The 19165-nt window shown below is 41.6% G+C and overlaps 1 protein-coding gene across 6 annotated transcripts in view; it reads right to left on the bottom strand.

The window, feature by feature from the left end:
• Pphln1 (periphilin 1) overlaps positions 1 to 19165 on the bottom strand; it is a gene marked incomplete in the record, with an annotated part of 147089 nt that overhangs the window by 2544 nt on the left and 125380 nt on the right.

Below are 19165 nucleotides of genomic sequence, written 5' to 3'. Positions count from 1 at the left end.
GCACATGAACGGCTTTGTTCACTTATTTGTCTGGAAGAAAAAGGTTTTGAGGCCCTAACTTTAGATTCTCTGCTTGAATCATGACCAGGTGACAAATGCAAAATGGTCTGCTATATGATAAATAATTGTAAGAATGCTGAAGTGGCTGGAGGTGTAGCTCAGTGGCAGATCACTTGCCAAGCAAACAGGTCCTGGGTTTATTCTCCATCACTGTGGAAACAAGCAAGCAAAGAGAACGCAAAGCGTGTATGTGGGAAAAACGCTTTCAAGTTAGAAACACTTAACTATAGATGAACTCATCAAGGCAAGGCTAAGGTCAAAACAGTATGCTATACACACATTTATGTACGGATGTACACAGATATACATATATGAAGACACACAATGTATGCATGTATTTTTATTTCAATGTATATATTTTACTGCAAAATGTGTGTATAATTTTTATCATTTTTGCTTCCTATCCAAACTGCTATATTTTCTCTAACACTAAATGTCACTTCTTTAATTTGTAGTCACGAAATTCATTTTAGATTTCTATGCTATTTTTTGGACTCAAAAGTTCATATATTTAAGGAAAAATACATTAGGTCTCCATAAACATTATGTAAAATACAAATCACCTGAGTTAAAAATCTGCTACATTAACTTTTATTTTTCAAGTGTAACAGTAACAATCAGCATTAGCTATTTTCTAAAAAATATTTTATTCATTCTGAAAAAGTTAAGTTAGTAATTTGAGATATAGCTGGGCTCACAATAGTTTTCACTCCTCAAATGGTCACTGTTAGTTGTGACAGCTGTAACATTTATTTTGACTGCTTCAAAATAGCTATTTGAAGATTTTAATTTTGATTCTCAGCTTCAGGCTACTAAATTTTATGAAATTCAATTCTGTGATCTTGAAAACAGTTCACAAGTCCCAAGGAAATTTAAAGTTCTTTAAATGACACAGAAATTACAGCATTTAAAAACCTCAGCTGCCTTTTCAGCAATAACATACACGTTTTTCCTAAATATTGATGACATTTACTAATAAGAGCTATTATATTTGATTCAGCAATTTAAACCAACCTTTCATCCCAATTTATCCTAAAGTTTACGTGACCTAGATCGGATACTGGTAATCTGATAAACCAACCAGAAACAGCACACCATTCATCTCCTATCACATATGATGCCAAGGCAACGGGGCACACCATGACCAGTCTAACAAAGCACCTAAGTTAAGCTGCTGCAGCCCCACAGGGGAAGCCAGAACCATGATATTTCAGTCGTAGAGGAGGTAAATTCCTTACCAAACCAGTCAGCCCACATAATAACAGCATTCTACCACCACCACAGGCCTCAGCAGACCGCTTTGTGGGTGGCCTAAATTTTACAGGCCTTTTTATAACAGATGTACTAGATGAGGGTAAGGTTACACTGTGAACTAACCTGCAAATTCTTTAATGTAAATCTGCTTTTTACCTAAACTGTAACTCTTTATTGCACCTGTATTGTTTTCAGAAAATAAAAATGCCACAGATTTGCATACTAAAAAAAAAAAATAATAAAATTTTTGTATGTTTACTTAAACTACTGTCACTCTAGGGACAAGATACTACAAACATATAGTTTGTGTTACATATATTTCAATTGAAAGTCGTTTTAAAATTACCCACTAGAAAGACAAATTTGTGTGCACTGGCTGACAAGAACAATCAGAACTATTAAAAGCAGTAAAACTGTACTAGAGGGAAAATGTTTTAAAACAACTTTCAAATGCCCTGGCTGGGCATCAGACAGGAAATAATTAGTTTTTGCTAAAGGAAGACCTCACCCACTAACATTTTATAAATACAACTGAAAACTGTCAGAAACTTATTTCCGAAATCTGTTCAACTCAATCCCCAACAGGAAGGGTGTAGCTGCCCCTGGAAGTGCTTGTTTGCTTATGGTCCCTAACTGGAAAGTGCATTAATAATCCTCACATTTGCTATCTACAGGCCACACAGGAAGGTTTTTCTGTTGTTGTTGCTGTTTTTCTTGTCCTTGGACCTCATCAAAATGGGAAACTGGTTAAAGTATGGGTGGAGTCCATATCTGCACAGAAACTTAGTAAATCTGCCAGCATAACGAGAAAACTACTCAGATGTGATTTCACATACTCCTTTATTATAGTTACCAGTGTTAAATTCTCACTTCTAGGCTTAAAGGAACAGGACAAAATAAACCATCAAGGCATTTTACTGTTAATTGTGCTCTCAGATGACTAGAAGAGAATCTGGTGAAACAAAAGCAATGGTAGCCCAGCATGGTGGCACACTCCTGTAATCCCAGCAGCCAGGAGGCTGAGGCAGGGGATTTGTCATGAGTTCAAGGCCAGCCTGGACTATGTAGTGAATTCAAGACCAGCCTGTCCAGGCATGGTAGTGCACGCCTATAATCCCAGCACTCAGGAGGCTGAGGCGGGGGGATTGTTGTGAGTTCAAGACCAGCCTGGGCTACAAAGTGAGCTCAAGGCCAGCCTGAACTGCAGAGCGAGACCCTGTCTCAAAAAAAGACATAAAAACCAGCCTGTACTATGTAGAGAGAGACCGTCTCAACAAACAAACCACCACACAACTGCAGATTTCCTTTATTTAAAATATTTACTGACACAAAACCTGTCAAATATACCATTTTTGTTCCTTTTAAGGAGCCAAAATTCAAACGAGTTATGAGAATTTTTATTTTAGATAAATCATATTTAACATATGCATTACAATTGGGAAAGACTAGTTTGGAGGAATGGTGGGAATTAGTCACGTTGTAATGCGTATGTTAAAGACAAGGGTACTGATCAGATGAGAACTGTTGATGTCTCATCATTTCATATAATGTTATTTATCTGAATTAATTTGATTCAAATGCTACATGTCCTGCCTCACAATGCTAATGCCTAGTCAGACAAGTAAGCAGACAATTAAAATACAGCATAATCACGACATTTAGACGTGTGAGGGGACAGGAAAGGCAGAAAAGAAAGTGGTTCCAAAGATAGTATTTACTGACTTTGAATCTTAATTCTAATACTGTGTACAGCCAATACCTTAAGTGCAAATACTCCAAGATGTCCACATCCTCATCCCCAGAACCTATGATTACTTTACTTTGCATGGCATAAAGATCTTGCAGATGTGATTTACGTTAGTTAAGGCTAAGTGGAGAAATGATCCTGCATTATCTATGGAGACACTGTGACAAGAGTCTTTAAAGGAGGAGCAATACACCAAAGGTTAAGTGACAAGCTTCAAGACAGAAGAAGGCGCTAGAAAGCCAAGGCAGGAGGTAGCCAATGGAGATTAGAAAACGTAAGGCAACGATCTCTCTGGAGTCTCCTGAGACAGTGCAGCCCTGAGACCCTTTCATTGGATCCAGCGAAACCCATTTTGGCCCATACTTACTTCGTAGGTTCAGCTGGTACCAGTCACCAAGTTAGATCACTATGGGCCATAAAACACATCTTAACAATTTACTGCAAGTATGCGCTCACACAAAAATGGGACTAAATCAAAAAGTAACAGAAAACCAGCTGGAATACCCCCAAATATTTAAGGATTAAACATACTGCTAAGTAATACAAGGTCAAAAACATCTCAAGAGAAAGTCTAAACATTTTGAATTGAAAATATAAATTCAAAACATTAAACAAAATTTGTGGAGTGCCAAAAAAGCACTAGAGAAAAATTTTTAATGTTAAATGTATATATTAGAAAATATAGAATTAATAATTTAAGCTAAGAAACTAGAAAAACAAGACCAAATGAAATCAAAGCAAGCAGAGGAAAAAAAAAAAGATGAAAAATGAAATTAAAAACAAGAAATGAATAAAGAATCAATATAACCAAAAATTGATTCTTTGAAAAGATCAACAGAATTTATAAATCTCTGATCAGGATAACCAAGCAAAAAGGAGAGAAGGCACAAATTATTAACTTGTACTCTCATGGACATCAAAGGGGCAATAAACGAATATGGTAAATTTTATAGATAAACACACACCATTTCCTTAAAAGACAATCTACAAAAACTCATAAAAAGAAACTAAACTAGATGTAAATGTACTAAAGAAATTGATTAATTAATCAATTAAAAAAAAACCAGAAAACACCAGAACCACATTGGGGGGGGGGCAAATTTTACCAACAGATGAAGAATGAAAATAGTAGTGGGTTAAGGAAGAAACCCATGGACAGGGTTGGTGGCTCATCCTCTAACCCAAGCCTTCTGGGAGCAGGCCAGGAGGACCCACACCCGGAGCCCAGCCTGGGCAACACAGCAACACAGCGGGAACGTGTTCCAAATTTTCTAAAAAAGGGTTGGGGTGGGGGTAGGCGTAAAGGCCCCAAGTTCAATCCCCAGTAAAACACACACACACACACACACACACACACACACACACGCACACACACACACACACACGCACACGCAGAGAAAACACAATTGATAAAATCAGCACCGGTTCTTCTCCACCATCACCACCACAGCCATCTTTGCGAAGTAGAAACACACAGGAAATTCATCAACTTGGGCAGGTATCTACCAAAAAACCTTACAACTAACACCATAAATTAATGCTTCCCCTAGAATGTGGGATGGGACAAGGCACACCCCTCCTTACTACTTCTATTCAACCAAATGGTACTGCAAGACCTAACTGATGCAAACAGAAGAAATAAAACTCTGCTCATAAATGATATGATTACCTCTAGAAAATCTCACACTGACCAAAAGACAACAAACCACCCCACAAATTTCCTGCAATAAGTGATTGTAGCACAACTGCACCATGTAAGTTAACATTCCAGTTAGTTGCTTTCCCATATATAAAAAATGAACAACCAGAATTTGAAATTAGAACGTAACACAATTAGCACCAGAAGATATTTAAGAATAAAACAAAATATGTGCAAGACCTATATAATGAGAACTACAAACGCCCAATGAAAGAGAAGATACAGATTCCATATTCTTAACAAGAACTCTGTATTATTAAAATGCAAGTATTTCCCAACTTGATCTGTAAATTCCATGCAGTAATAACCAAAATTTCCAGTAATTAATTTTGTGGACACTGACAAACTGGTTCTACAGTTTATATGCAAAGGTAAAAACCCCAGAATACTGAACACAGTGCTAAGAAAATGAATAAAGAAGAAAGGGGCTCTCCAGCCACAGAGACATGAGGGAACCTTTAATGCCCAACTGATAAAGAAGTCAACATCCTGCAGCCACGACACGCTCTGCAGGGCAGAGAGACTGGAAACGGGCAGCAGGAAGGACAGCGGGAGGGAGCCAGGGCGTCCCAGACAGGAGCAACTGCACTGTACGTCCCTCTACCCCGGAGTGCGAAATGTATCTGTCAACATCCACAGAACCATAGGAGAAAAGAATGAAATCTGAGGCAGGACGACTGTAAATCCAAGCCCAAGCTGACATTTTAGTAACTTAGTGAGACTGTCTCAAAATAAAAAATAAAAAGGGCTAAAGAATCAATCTCAAAGTAAACTATGAACTATAGTTAATAACCCATCGGTGCCAGGTGTGGTGGCACATGCTTGTAATCCCAGCACTCAGGAGGAGGCTGAGGCAAGAGGATCACTGAAAGTTCAAAGCCAGCCTGGACTATGTGGTGACACCCTGTCTCAAAAAAAAAAAAATTGAGCTGGGTGTGGTGATGCACACCTACAATCCCAGCACTTGGGAGGCTGAGGCAGGAGGATAGCCATGAGTTCCAAGCCAGCCTGAACTACATAACAAGACCCTGTCTTTAAAAAAAAAAAAAAAAAAAAAACTATCAGTACCAGTTCATCAAATACAAGAAATATACCAGTCAGGCAGACTGTTAATGATAGTGGCAACTGCACAGAGGAAGTATATGGAAACTCTGTATTTTTGTAATTATTGTGCAAATATAAAACTGCTCTAAAAATTAAATGTATTGATTAAAATGAAGAACAATGAACAAGTGCAAGAGGTTCTTAACTTCTGTGTCCCAGTTTGAGTACTTTTACTGACCATGTTGCATGAGGATTAAATGAGATAATATGACACACACAATTGTACCTACCATGTAAGAAGCTTTTATTCTGCATCAAATACAGTGGTGGAGATGAAAAGAGGAAAATAACTTGTGTTTTGTGAGTGTGTGTGTGTGTACGGCAGATTTAACCCAGGGCACTGCACATGCTAAACATGTACTCATATCTATAACTGAGCCACTCTCAGCTTCTTGTTCTTATTTGTCTAGGGAAGGGAAGGAATGTTAGAATAGAATGTTAGAGCGCGTACGTTCTCTCCAGGGAAACACGGAGAAAGGAAATGGTGTTTGGGCGAATTTAACTGGCACGGCGTAACCGAGCATACAGTGTACTCACTCCAAAAGGACATCATGGAGAGCTTTCTTTTACGGAGTTTAGCCTCAACCTACACATGAGAAAGCAAACTGAGAACTACAAGGAGGAGCTAGAATCTTCTGACTATAACTGGGAGAAAAAGTGGTTAAGAATCAATACTCACCTGAGGGCGGTGACAGTCAACATGCCATGAGACGTTACATTAGCAAAAGCTGGACACAGGGGCTTTACAAGCACTGAAGCAGCAGGACCGACACGACAACGTGAAGAGTGGCAGCCGGAGAGTGTGCATATGCATTGTACATGGGGAAGTAATGAGGTGGAGGTAAGTCCACTACTGCACGTATCACTTGAGCACCCATGAGATGGCCAGGACTAACGAACAGTAGGAAGTCGGGCGTGAGTCTGACTTCCGGAGAAAGAATCAAGGGCAGGAAAAAGGGGGATCAATTCCACCTCTAGTCAGTTGTCAGGGTGGGGGTTTCCTGAAGGGAGGAAGCTCTTTCCCCAGAAAGGAGACATTCCGTAAATACCGAATGAGTAGCCACCCTGTGCTCCAAGATAGTACGCAACGTAAGAGCCAAAGAGAGACACAAACGGCAACGAGAACTATCAGTATTAGGCACAGAAGAAACAGGGGAAACTAAAAGGCGGAAGTGAAGGTACAGCTACTGAAGAAAGAGACTGCAAAACAAGACAGTTGAATGCCAGAAGAGATCAAAGAAGCTGACAACCAAAGCATACTGACTAGACTTAGGAAGTAGCAGGCTAACGGTTAACCGTAAGAGCAGTCTGCTTGGACTATGGGGCTGTGCTACCCAATACAGTAGCCATTAGTCATACGTGACTGCTTAGACGTCAGTAACACACTTCAATAAGCTAGACGTCCATTCAGATATAAAACATTCCCAGCGCTGCAGAAATGCTACTGAGCAGTGCTGTTACATAGCACAGGAGTGCAACGAAGTGCAGTAAAGACACGGTGCTAAGCGTTGACTGACCTGGTAAATTAAATAATGCATACCTGTCATTATTTAATCATTAAAGTAGGAAATGGAAGCTCACCACTTTTAAAGGGATGTTGTGAAATATAATTAGTACCCGTAAGATGCTCTACAACCTAGCATATAAAGATGTTAGGTTACAAAAAGAAACTCCAACTGGGGTATCATAAGTAAGGAAATAGTCATGTCTAACGTGTTGATGAGACTGGGGAAAAAAGTGGCAGCATATTGTTAAATACTGGAGACAATTTTAAATCTTTAACTTGTTTCTGTAAAAATGCAAAAGGGGTCAAAACTACTGCAGCCTCTGTTGCCCCTCACATGTATTAGCAGACAAAGCTATCCCTGAGACCTCCTCCTCAGAGCTGCGGCCCCCTGGCTCTTAAGAGCACAGCTCCTGGAAAGAGAATTAGCGGTTGCTAAGGAATGCACCGCTGTAACCGTGAGGGCAACGTGGGATTTTTAAGAGTTAGAATGACTTTGCCTTTGGAGTCAAGCTGCTTCTCCAGACTTCCTCAGGCCTAGGGAGTAACGGCCCCCTCCTCCTCTCCTCGGGTCAGAGGGGAGCACATGTGCAGACGCTGGCACCAGGCGGTCAGGGCTCAGGGTGCATTCTCCGGGAGGGGAGGCATGGCAGAAAGCTGGAGGGAAGGAGCAGCCTGAGTGTCCACGGTCTCACTGTGTTTCCTCACCCCGCCCTCACCCTCACACACCCAGACACAGTGAGACAGTGGCTGGTGGGGAAGTGAAGCCTCTGCTTCTCCTCAGAGCTGCCTTTGACTAAAGCTTTTTCCTTTTCACTGAACATGGCCTCCGATGCTTTGTTGGGAGCTCTGAGAACCTAAGTGAACACATGGATCGGCTCTCTGTCACTGACATTCAGTGTGGGTAAAAGTGTCATAATCACATACAAGGCAAGTGCAAAACTCATGATAAAGTGGGTGAATGCCAAAATGCCTCAGCGAGCAATGTACAATTTCCATAAATACAGAGCAATGTATAAATCTACAAGATCAAACCAGAGACTAATACTGACCTATGATTTTCCCTTTCCTAGCTTATTCTCTCCATCCCAATAGACAAACAAACGAGTTCCAGTCTACAGACCAGACTGGACCAGACTCCACAAAGCTTAAAAGCAAAATGTGAACAAATCTCAAATTAATGCTGGCTGAAAATCTGCAAAGAAAGATGAACAGTAAAATCCATTTGTGTATATTTTTTAGATGTCAGCTTATTTACTTTTAGGATGCTTGTGTGTGTATCACCAATACAAAAACATACATAAAGATGACAGGTCTGAGGGCTGGGTATGCAGGATACCTGCCTCACGTGCCTGGGTCCCAGAGTTCAATCCCCAGCACTGTGAAGCAAACAAACAAAAAGAACAATAGCTCTGAGAAGGTAAGGGGTTAGATGAGATCTCAGAGTGGCTTTACCTTTACCTTTGAAATTTCTTTAAGAAGAAAGAGCAGGGAGAAGGCTACAAATATTAAACTCCAGAAAATGAAATGCAGGCCGAGGGTGACATATACTGAGATTTGCAACATACTTTGACATGCACTTAAAAACAAGATGAGCCAGGCATCAGGGTGTATGCCTGTAACCCCAGCACTCAGGAGGATCACTGCCAGTTCAAGGCCAGCTTAGGCTATATAGGGAGGTCAAGGCCAGCCAGGGTTGCACATCGAGACCCTGTCTGGGGAAAAACAAAACAAAACAACAACAACAAAAAAAAAACAAATAAAAAAATAATTAATGGGTGATTGGAGGGAATATAGAATTACCCAACCGCTGCTTGCCCATAGGTTCCACATCCAAAGATTCAACCAACAGCAGGCTGAACATATCCCGGAGTGTGTGTTAAAAACAATCTATCTGTACTGTACATGTACAGACATTATTCTTGCCATTATTCCCTAAATACAGAATGAAAACTATTTACACAGCATTTACATCACATGAGGCATTATAAGTAATCCAGAGATGATGCACTTATAAAGGTACACAGAAGCCTACGTGTGGGTTACATGCAGACACCGTGATACTGAGAGACTCAAGCATCTGCGGATTTTGGCTCTGAGGGATCCTGAAATCAACCTCCCTCAGATACCAAGGGAAGTAAGTGTGCATGAGAAAACACCCGCTGATTTTCCTCTCCTGCTGCACCCTCACTCACAACACTCAGCATTTTGCTCCAGACAGCCCCGCCCCCACATAAACTCCATGGTAGAAAGCCGGTTCACACTGAACCCCACACACAGGTTAAGGGCTCAGTCCCACAAGACTGCCCCCTCACTGTTGAGGCCAAATGCCGGAGGCGAGGAGCTCTGGAACTGCCCAAGCAGCTGTAAATCAAGGCTTCCCACAGTGTTGGCTCGGGTTTGATCATCTGCTGGAGCCAACTCCCAGGAAACGCTTTATTTATGAATGCCCATTTGTTACAGAGTGCAGCCCAGGAACAGCTGCAAGGCAGGGATACACAGGTGAGGTGTAAGGGAAAGGGCACGGCACTTCCAGGTCCTACCGGATGCGTTACCTTCCTAGCACTTCTCACAGGGAGCCAGAAGCTGTGCTTTCCGTTTTTGTGAAGGATTTATTATTTAAGCTGATTAAACCTCTGGCCTTCGGTGATCAGCTCTGCCTTCAGCCCTTTTTTCCCTATCCAAGTGGAAGGCTGGGGCTGAAAGTTCCAACTTCTAGTGATGTGTTGGTTCCCCTGGCAACCAGCCCCACCTTGAGGCTTCCCAGGAGCCCAAGGCACCTGTCATCTAATGAACATATAAGATATTTATCACTTCAGACATGTGGAGGACTTTAGGAGCTCCAGTGGAGAGCAGGTTATGTTCCGCTGTGAGCTTAGTAGCTTTCCACTGTGCTGTGCCTTGAGAGACTCCCTTTTATAAGCAGCAGTTCGCTGCACTAGGAGTACAAACCGGAGGCAGAACGACATGGTAACTTGTCTGTGCAGACAGACACAAACCAGATGTTACACACACAGAGCTTACGGAAAAAAACAACCTGCGGCTGCTCAGGGAATCATAAAGCATAAACTGAAAATAAATGAATCCTGCTAATAAAAAACTCCCTCCTGTAAACTTACCAAATTAAATCTGGGGCATGTGGACACATGATGTATCTATGTTTTATCAAAGAAAACCAAATGATGCAAACCCCTCCCCGACGTAAAGGAGGAACCCTCAACACAGCCCTCAACACAGAAGTGTCACCTCCTCCGGCCGCCTGGTGAACGCATCCCGAGGCCGACTCACCATGAGCCCCAGCACGAGCTCAGCTCACTCTCCCTGCTGGGCTCGGCCCACTGGAACCACCTGCCATCCAGACTCAGGCTTTGAACCCAACTCTGCCCTGGCCAAGTCCAAACTGCTTGAAGAAGCTGTGCCTGGTAGGTGACCTTACTAGCCACCTGTGGTGACTGTCCACACCTCTGTAGACTGGTATCGTTCTTGGTTCCGCCTCTGTAAATCCTGCAGCCACTGGTAAGGCTTTCTGAGCTGTTCTCTAACACATATATTATTGTATGAAATATGACATGACTTCAGTGCTACAGATGTTAGTAATTAAGACTCCACTAAGAGAACCTGTGATAGGCTGGCTCACCAGCTACACTCAGCCACACAGAGCAAAGGAAACTGATACTGCTCATGGTTTTGTCATTCCAAGAATACTGACACTAAGACACAAACATATCCAGTCTACGTTACTGGCATTGCTCACTCACAACAGCTGTGTCAGGAACAAAGACCAAACATATTTCTTATTACATCCAGAAATGGATGAGTGAGTGACAAAAGGTTACAAAACTGGGGAAGTGAGTACCTGGGCATGTCTGTGTGAGAACTTCAGTATTTCCTCATGTTTGAACATTTTCAAAACGAAATATTACAGGTAAAGTGAGATCTAAACCAAAATGAACATATGGGTCGGACCTCCTGCGTATGAAAATACAGATGAGGCCTTCTTTTGCTGACCTAGGAGGATGGGCTTTACTCCTCTCATGGGTAAGACTGTAATGAATCTGTAAATAGACCTGGAAATGTTAGTGACACACAACTGTGACTGCCAGGCACTAGAACTCACACACTATGTGCAAGACATTAGATTTGGTAGTCCAGAAGCACATTCTGGTAAAAAGAACAATAGGTTGTAAATAGTCATAAAACAAGGCAGAATAGACCAAAGGCCAAAGAGGAACACAGTATTACAGTGACTTCAAAGAAAAGAGCGTGGCGGGGTGGGGGTTAACTCTGAAGTGGTGTCGCCTGCTCCACACAACACCATGCAATATGTGAACAGCCATGAATCCTGGAACACAGGGAAGATTTAGACATGATGGCCTGAAAACAGACTGGAACAAAAGCAAAGCTAGATCCAAACAGGCCAGGCAAAGAGCAAACGCTGAAGGCATGAGAGAAGAACTTCCAGGATGCGAGAAGTATACACAGCAAATGCCAAATCTAATGGAAAACATTCATAATGAAGACAAGGTAAGTACTGTGATTTTTAATGTGGCTTTTATATTTTTATGACAGAACAATAAAAAAATGCTTGGAAAAGGCTTACCTTGGATATTTTCTCCTAATAATGTCTAAAACATCCATCAAAATGAAACAACGGCTTAAAATCACAATTCTGCTCTTTGAAAGGTATTTGTTACATAGAATATTTTCCTTTGAATAAAAAAAAAAATCCTCTGGATAAAAAAATAAAACCCCTAAATATACAATGAATTAATTTGTAAATACAGCTATTTCTTTACAGAAGAAATTATACTTGCATGACAATGAAAATGGAACAAATGAGTGTACCACCAAAAGAAAAACCTAACAGCTTGAGCTAGTTAGCCAAAGAAAATTTGTTTTTAATGGTTTTTCATTTAGATTACTTCTTTTCTTCCCAAAGTATTTTCTTAGTGCATACTGGCTATACACATTAACTTTCACTGTGGCAAACTTGTGCATGCACATAACTTCGAAATAAACCTTTGTGGAATTTCACAGAAAACTTCAAGTTGCTTGAGGTAGTTCAGTCTTCAGAATGACTTCGTATTATCAATCAGAACTGCAGTGTCCTGTGGGACTTACAGGAAGTTGGCAGAGTGCTGAGCAGCAAAGAAAGAGCCACTGGGAGATTTGGTGTCCAGACGCTGGAACACAGCAACGAGAGGAGGAGGAGGAGGGAGCTGGGTCCCCAGGACCCAGGAACGATCTGAAGCAAGAATTGAAGCCCATGAGAAGAGCAAAGATAAAAGCTTCAATGCAGGAGGAGGTGGCAGATGGTGCTTTCTCCCTGATCCCAGACTCACTGCCTGGTAGAGAACACAAAAACCTACAGACACACGGTGACTACTGGCAATCCCAGAGACCACCAAGAAGGAACACACCAGTGCAAGGGAGCGTTAGACAAAGTGGACGGCACTGGCTGGTGAGTTATTCTGCTTCAGACATCCTGCAGAAGGAAATCAGCAGGAGCACCCTTGGAGAGGGGTCAGCTGAGCTCAAAATCAGAGCAACTGCTGGTTCCCTCTACTGGCTCCCAGTGTCAAGGGCCCTAGTTAGAGTTCAAGCCAGCAGGAGGTACACGGATTGCTTCAGGCTGAACAGGCCTGGTTCCAGCCTCACAGCCAGAAACCAGCTTGAACATCAGCAGAAACAAAGGTGCCAGCTTGCCAGGATTATTCACTACCCCATAGTAAAGCTACATCTGTCTTGCTGGGATTAATCAACTTTGCTCTGGACTCTGGTCACACTGTCTACCAGTGATAGCAAAGACACACCTGGAAGTGGACTTCTTTTGTTCTCTTTTTTCCCCATTTTTTCTGCTTTTTATATCAGTGCATGCATGGTTTCTATTTTTTTTCTTGTAGTTGCTCTGTTCTGTTTTTATTTCTTCCTTCTCTCTCTCCCTCCTGTCTTCTTCACTAGTTTCCCAAAGTTTGTGTGAATTTCCTTTGTCTTCCAGCCTTGCTTCTAATTTTTTCCACTTGTATTTCTCTATGTTTTCTCCTACCTGCTTTTAAATTTTCTCTACTGAGGGGAAAATTGCCATATAAAAGGCTTATTTACTACATACAATTTTCTGGTTTTAGACTTTGTTATATAATCACAAAGCAAGATCATATGGTTAAAGATGCCAAAGTAACAGTTACATCACAGTTTGCCATTTGTAGGCTTTTTGATGCTATCGTTACTGCTCATTGTTGAGGTGACATGAGTGTTCTAACCAGATGTTCTTCCTGGTATACAAAAACTGAGAGTGCTTAAGGGTCATAAAACATACTATAGGCCAGTGCCAAAGAACCCCAGGCTGAGCCAAGCCAAGGGGGCAGGAACTTCTCATCCTCAATAAACTGAAGAGGTGGGATTTCACAACAGACTTAGGACCCAAAGGCCACCTGCACTTGAAAGACAATTCTGAGAAGTAGTCATTTTCTAAGGGTTCTAGATACTAGCAATAAAGCTACTTGCCACAGGCAATCCACAAGCATCACTGGATGTGGTGGTGCACAATGTAATCCCAGCATCTGTGAGCTTGAGGCAGGAGTATCACTGAGTTCAAGGTAAACCTGGGCTACAAACTGAACAAAAGACCAGCCTCAACTGCACAGCGAAACAGTTTCACAAAATAAATAAACAAATAAAAGCATAGATCCTGGAATTCAACTGAAGAAAAAAAAAATAGAAAATGGGAAGACACTTAGGGAAAATGCAACCCAAATGCACCAAACACAAAGGAGCAATGAGGTGGAACATTCTGAAAGCTTGGACTGAGGTAGCAACAGTAGAAGTAAAAAAGCAGATGAAAGAAGCTCTAGAAAATGATGGAAACTGAATGCCTAACATCGGAAAGAAATGGAATCCATGAAACATTCAAACAGATATCAAGAGATTAAAAATTCCACTGAAAGTATATGCACCAGAATGAGGGGATGTGAGGACAGAATCTCAGATATACAAGACAGGATTGCAGCTAGTGATCATGAAAATAAAGATTTTTTAAAAAAAATAGCTAGAAAACCACACTGCAGCTTTCAGATGATGCAAAGAAAAATACCATCAGACTGATCAGGGTCAATAAAAAAGGAGACAGTGCAAATGACATAAAAAACATGTTCACACATATAGTTAAGTGAGGCATACAGACCTCAAATTAGCCATGATCAAAAAAATAAAATCTACACCAAGGAATACAATAATCAAGATCCCAGGATTTTCAACAGAAGAAGAGAATATTAAAAGCTGTTAGAAAAAAAAAAATTACCTGTAAAGGAAGCCCATCAAAACCATGGCAGACTTCTAAGCACAAACCCTCAAGTCAAGGAGAGCTCAGAGTAAAGTATTTCAAGCCCTAAAAGAAAACTATCTCCAACCCAGACTGATGGACCCCATAAAGCTGTCAACAACTTCAAGAGAAGGAATCCATGAGGCAAGGTGAACAATTACAGAGGGGGAAAAGGGTTACAGGGGGACTGACCAACAGGAAAATAACAAGAAAATGATAAGTCAGTATGTATCAGTTATAACTATCAATGCTAATGGTTTCAATTCATGAATCAAAAAAAACAGACTGGCAGAATGGATCAAGAAGAGCTGACAATATACTGTACACAAGAAACACATTTAATTCAAAAAGAAATTCATAGACTGAATGTCAAAGGATGGAAAACAATATTCTGTGAGACAGGAACCCAGAAAAAAACAAGTGTAGCTATTCTATTTGCAGACAAAGTGAATTTCAAGCCAATATTAATTAAGCAAAACAAAGGTCACTGCATCCTTGTAAAGGGAACAAACAATCCAAGAGGAAGACACAACAATCATAAATATATACGTAACAAATACCAGTGCACCAAACTATCAAAACGAATACTGACAGACAGGAAAAGCTAAATAAGCACTAATACAATTGTAATGGGGGACCTCAATATACCACTGTCACAAATAGATCAACTATCCAAAAAAAAAAAAAAAAATCAACACTTAAGTATTAGAATTGAACCAAAGTTTTTAAAAGTTGGACTTAGTAGATGTCTACAGAGTAGTACACTCCACATCAGAATATGCTTCTCAGCTGCACATGGGACATTATCCAAAACAGACCACATACTAGCTCCTAGAACATGCTTAAGTAAAGGCAAAGGAATTGAAATTACTCCATGCATATTATCAGATCACAGTGCAATGAAATGAAATTAATGGCAAAAGCAACCACAAGAACTTCATGAACACGTGGAAATTAAAAACTACCCTCCTGAACAACCAGTGGGTCACAGGTGAAATGAAAGAAGAAATTAGACCGTTTCTACAATTAATAATACCAACATACCAGAACTTATGGGACACAATGAAAGCAGTCCTACAATGGCAACTTATAGCAGTGAACACCCTTATGAGGAAAAAGAACAAGCTCAAATAAGCAACTTAATTTTGAACCTCAAGCTTCTCGAAAAAAAGGTCAAGCCCAAAGCATGTACGAAGGAGGAAATTATAAAAGAGTGAAGCAGAAATTAATGCAATGGAGAATGAATTGAACAGTGGCTTCTTTGAAAGATTAAATGAAATGGACAAACCCTTGCCAATGTTATCAAAACAAGAGAAGACTCAAATCCTTGCAAAAAGGAAAGAAAAAAGTGAAATCAAACAAAGCTTCTGTAAATAGGTGGGAGGAAAGGTGTTGAAGGGAGGGTGGGGAGTGGGGGGGAGAATCAAGTTAGACCATGTACAGGTAAAAATTCCCTATGATGAATGTGATCATTATGTAGATCTAAAATGTATCAATAAACTTAATTAACTTTTAAAAAGTACAAGCCATAGGTAATGGCACACACCTGTAATCCCAGCACATCAGAGGCTGAGGCAGGAGGATCAATGCATGTTCAAAGTCAGCCTGGGCTACAAAGTGAGTTCAAAGGTAGACTGAGCTACACAGCAAGATCCTGTCTCAAAAACAAACAAAGTGCATTGTCCTAACTGTACAAAAGGTCCCATTTTAGATCTAAGGCTATACTAAACAGAAGCAGCTTGCTATGGCTTGTATCTAGATATACCTCCGAAGTCTCATTCATCAGTGCAGCACTTCAGAGGCACTGGGTCTAAATTGTGCGATACTGGGATCAAAGGTCTGTGATTATTAAACGAGTCCACTGACTGGTCTGACACAGTTCTGGGTGTGAATGCTGCCTGCCCTAGGGCATGTAGCCTGGATAGAATGTAACAGACAAAACAAGGGCTGCAGTGGCTCATTTCTTCACTGCTTTGCTGCCTTCCGCCTGCCACGCCATGGGCTGCTTCCTCTGCAAAGCCCCTCTGCTACTGCCCTGCCTCGGAGTCAGCAAAGTATGGGCTGAAACCTCCACAAACTGAGCTAAATACACCTTTCCTCCTCTAACTTTGGGTGTTGGGTATTTTGTCTCGGCAACGAGAGTAACTAAGACGAAACCTATTCTCACAATTGACAAAAAATGTAACATTAGTCTGAGAGACAAGAACAGCAACCTCTACCGGTTACACGCTGAGGGGAGAAATCTGTTCTCAGGGTGACGGGAGAACCACCTGCCTCCCCTCCTTCTCAGGGCCCTTCTTTCAAAGGACTCAGGCTCCTGGACAGGAAGGTCCGCAAGTATGCCTCAGAAGCTACACATTCGACACGTCTGGGCCCAGCTAGCAAGTTCCTAGAGAGGGCTCCCAACCCAAAATGGGTTTTCAGCAGAGTGAGAGGTCCTAGCAAGCGCCACGATCACTGGAAAGGGTCGCCGTTATCATGTTGAGCATCTTTTTGTTTAAGTGTATAGGCATTTAGAAAGTATCGGCTAACTGTAAGTATTAAATGATGAAGAACATTTTCAGAGATCTTTACACTGTTTTGGTACCAGAAACCCTCACACACACTCCAAAGAGCCTCGTTTTATAAAACATTGAAACTGAGAGATTAAGAGAGCTGGATTAAAGCTAGGGTTTCTAATTCACCCCTTTATCAAGCAGGCTGCTGCTATAATTCGAGAGAATTGTTTAAATCCAAAATAGAAATACAGCCATAACTGAGCCCAATGTCTGGCAAAGATAAATTAACCCAGACAGTTTCTCAGAGTAAAGAAACTAAGCTGGAGCTCAGCAGATGGTACATACCTGTAATCCCAGCGTCTGGGAGGCTGAGGCAGGAGGACTATCATGACATCAAGGCCAGACCAGGCTACACAAGTAAATTCAAGGCCAATGTGAACTACGCAATGAGCGAAAAAGAGTAAAGAAACTGACTTGAAGGGCTCTGAGAAGCAGGTAATCTGATTGGGACCCCTAACTCGCATGAGACAGTACACGGGGTATCATTTGTGTGTGTGCTTGGTGTCTAATATGTACTTTAGGTCATTTCCCTAGTGAAAGCTGAAACCCGCATTACTTTTTCGTGAAGTTTCAGGGATACTGTTATGATGAATGTCAGGTTCAGCATCTTTCCTATGCTGGGAAAACTACTACTGTGCTGTAGGTCGCTTAGGGTAGGGTTGGCTGAAGAACATTTCATGGCTAAAATGGAACCCCAGCGTATCCTGCCAGCCTGTTGTGGCTGAGGGCTCTCTCAGCTTTTGCCAGCTGACTCAGCGGGCCGGGTGCGTTCACTCTGCAATCTAGTACCACGCTTAACATCCCACGCGATGAAGTTCACTTTAGAGGGAGTCATTTTTCCTAGTATAGAACTTCTCCACTATGGAACTCTGAAAATAGCGTTCTGTTTTTAACACATATGTACCGTTTGTGCTTTCTTCTTTCTTTTGTGGGTTTTTTCTGGCGTTCTATTGGTGTTTTATTTTTTTTTTACATGATGGTAGGAATTAAACCCATGCCCTAATGCATGCCAGGCAGTCAAACGTTTTCCCATTTTCCATGCTATTAAATAGCTTAAATATTCTGTATATACTGTATTAGCGTTTAGAATTTTTTTTTTTGAGACAGGGTCTCGCTCTGCAGTTCAGGCTGGCCTAGAGCTCACTCTGTAGCCCAGGCTGGTCTCAAACTCGCAACAATCCTCCTGCCTCAGCCTCCCGAGTGCTGGGATTACAGGCGTGTGACACCACACCCGGCATTCAGAGTTTAGAATTTTAAAAGTAATTTTGATAGCATCACAGTATTGTGAATTTTTCATTCAAAATAAAAAATATCCTTGTTAACCCAATAGTTGGGAGAAACTTTTTCTCCCCCTAGTGCTAGGGCTTGAATTCAGGGTCTTGACGTTGACTTACATTCCCTACACTCTCCATTTTTTTGTTTTGTTTTTGAGACAGGGATTCACTAAGTTCACCAGGCCTCAGCCTCCCACAGTAGTATTGAGATCACACTGTGCACCATCACACGTGGCTCAGAATACCTTTAAATGTATGCCTCACTCTCTAGGTGATGAGGGTGAAGGGCATGGAGTTGCTAAGAGGTCACAGAATCAGAAGGGGGAAGAGGAGCGGAGGGAAGGGGAGGGGGTCAGGAGTAACCACAGCTCCTGCACACAGGGCGTGAAGGGGAGGGGGTCAGGAGTAACCACAGCTCCTGCACACAAGGAGGGAAGGGGAGGGGGTCAGGAGTAACCACAGCTCCTGCACACAGGTAGCTTCTACAGTTCTGCTTGGCTCCTCCCTCCTGAGACAGGCCCTGGGGCTACATCTGCACTCTATGGCAGTTGGAAAGTATGACTTTATAGAAGATAGAATTTAAGGATCATGGTGATACACATGAATCCCAGATCTCACTAGCTTATGAAATTGAGTTTATAATGTTA

Source organism: Chinchilla lanigera, unplaced genomic scaffold, assembly GCF_000276665.1.
Source record: "Chinchilla lanigera isolate Chin_1 unplaced genomic scaffold, ChiLan1.0 scaffold00099, whole genome shotgun sequence".
NCBI lineage: Eukaryota > Metazoa > Chordata > Mammalia > Rodentia > Chinchillidae > Chinchilla > Chinchilla lanigera.
Note: the sequence above shows the minus strand (reverse complement) of the source record. Positions and strands in the feature narration are given on the sequence as shown.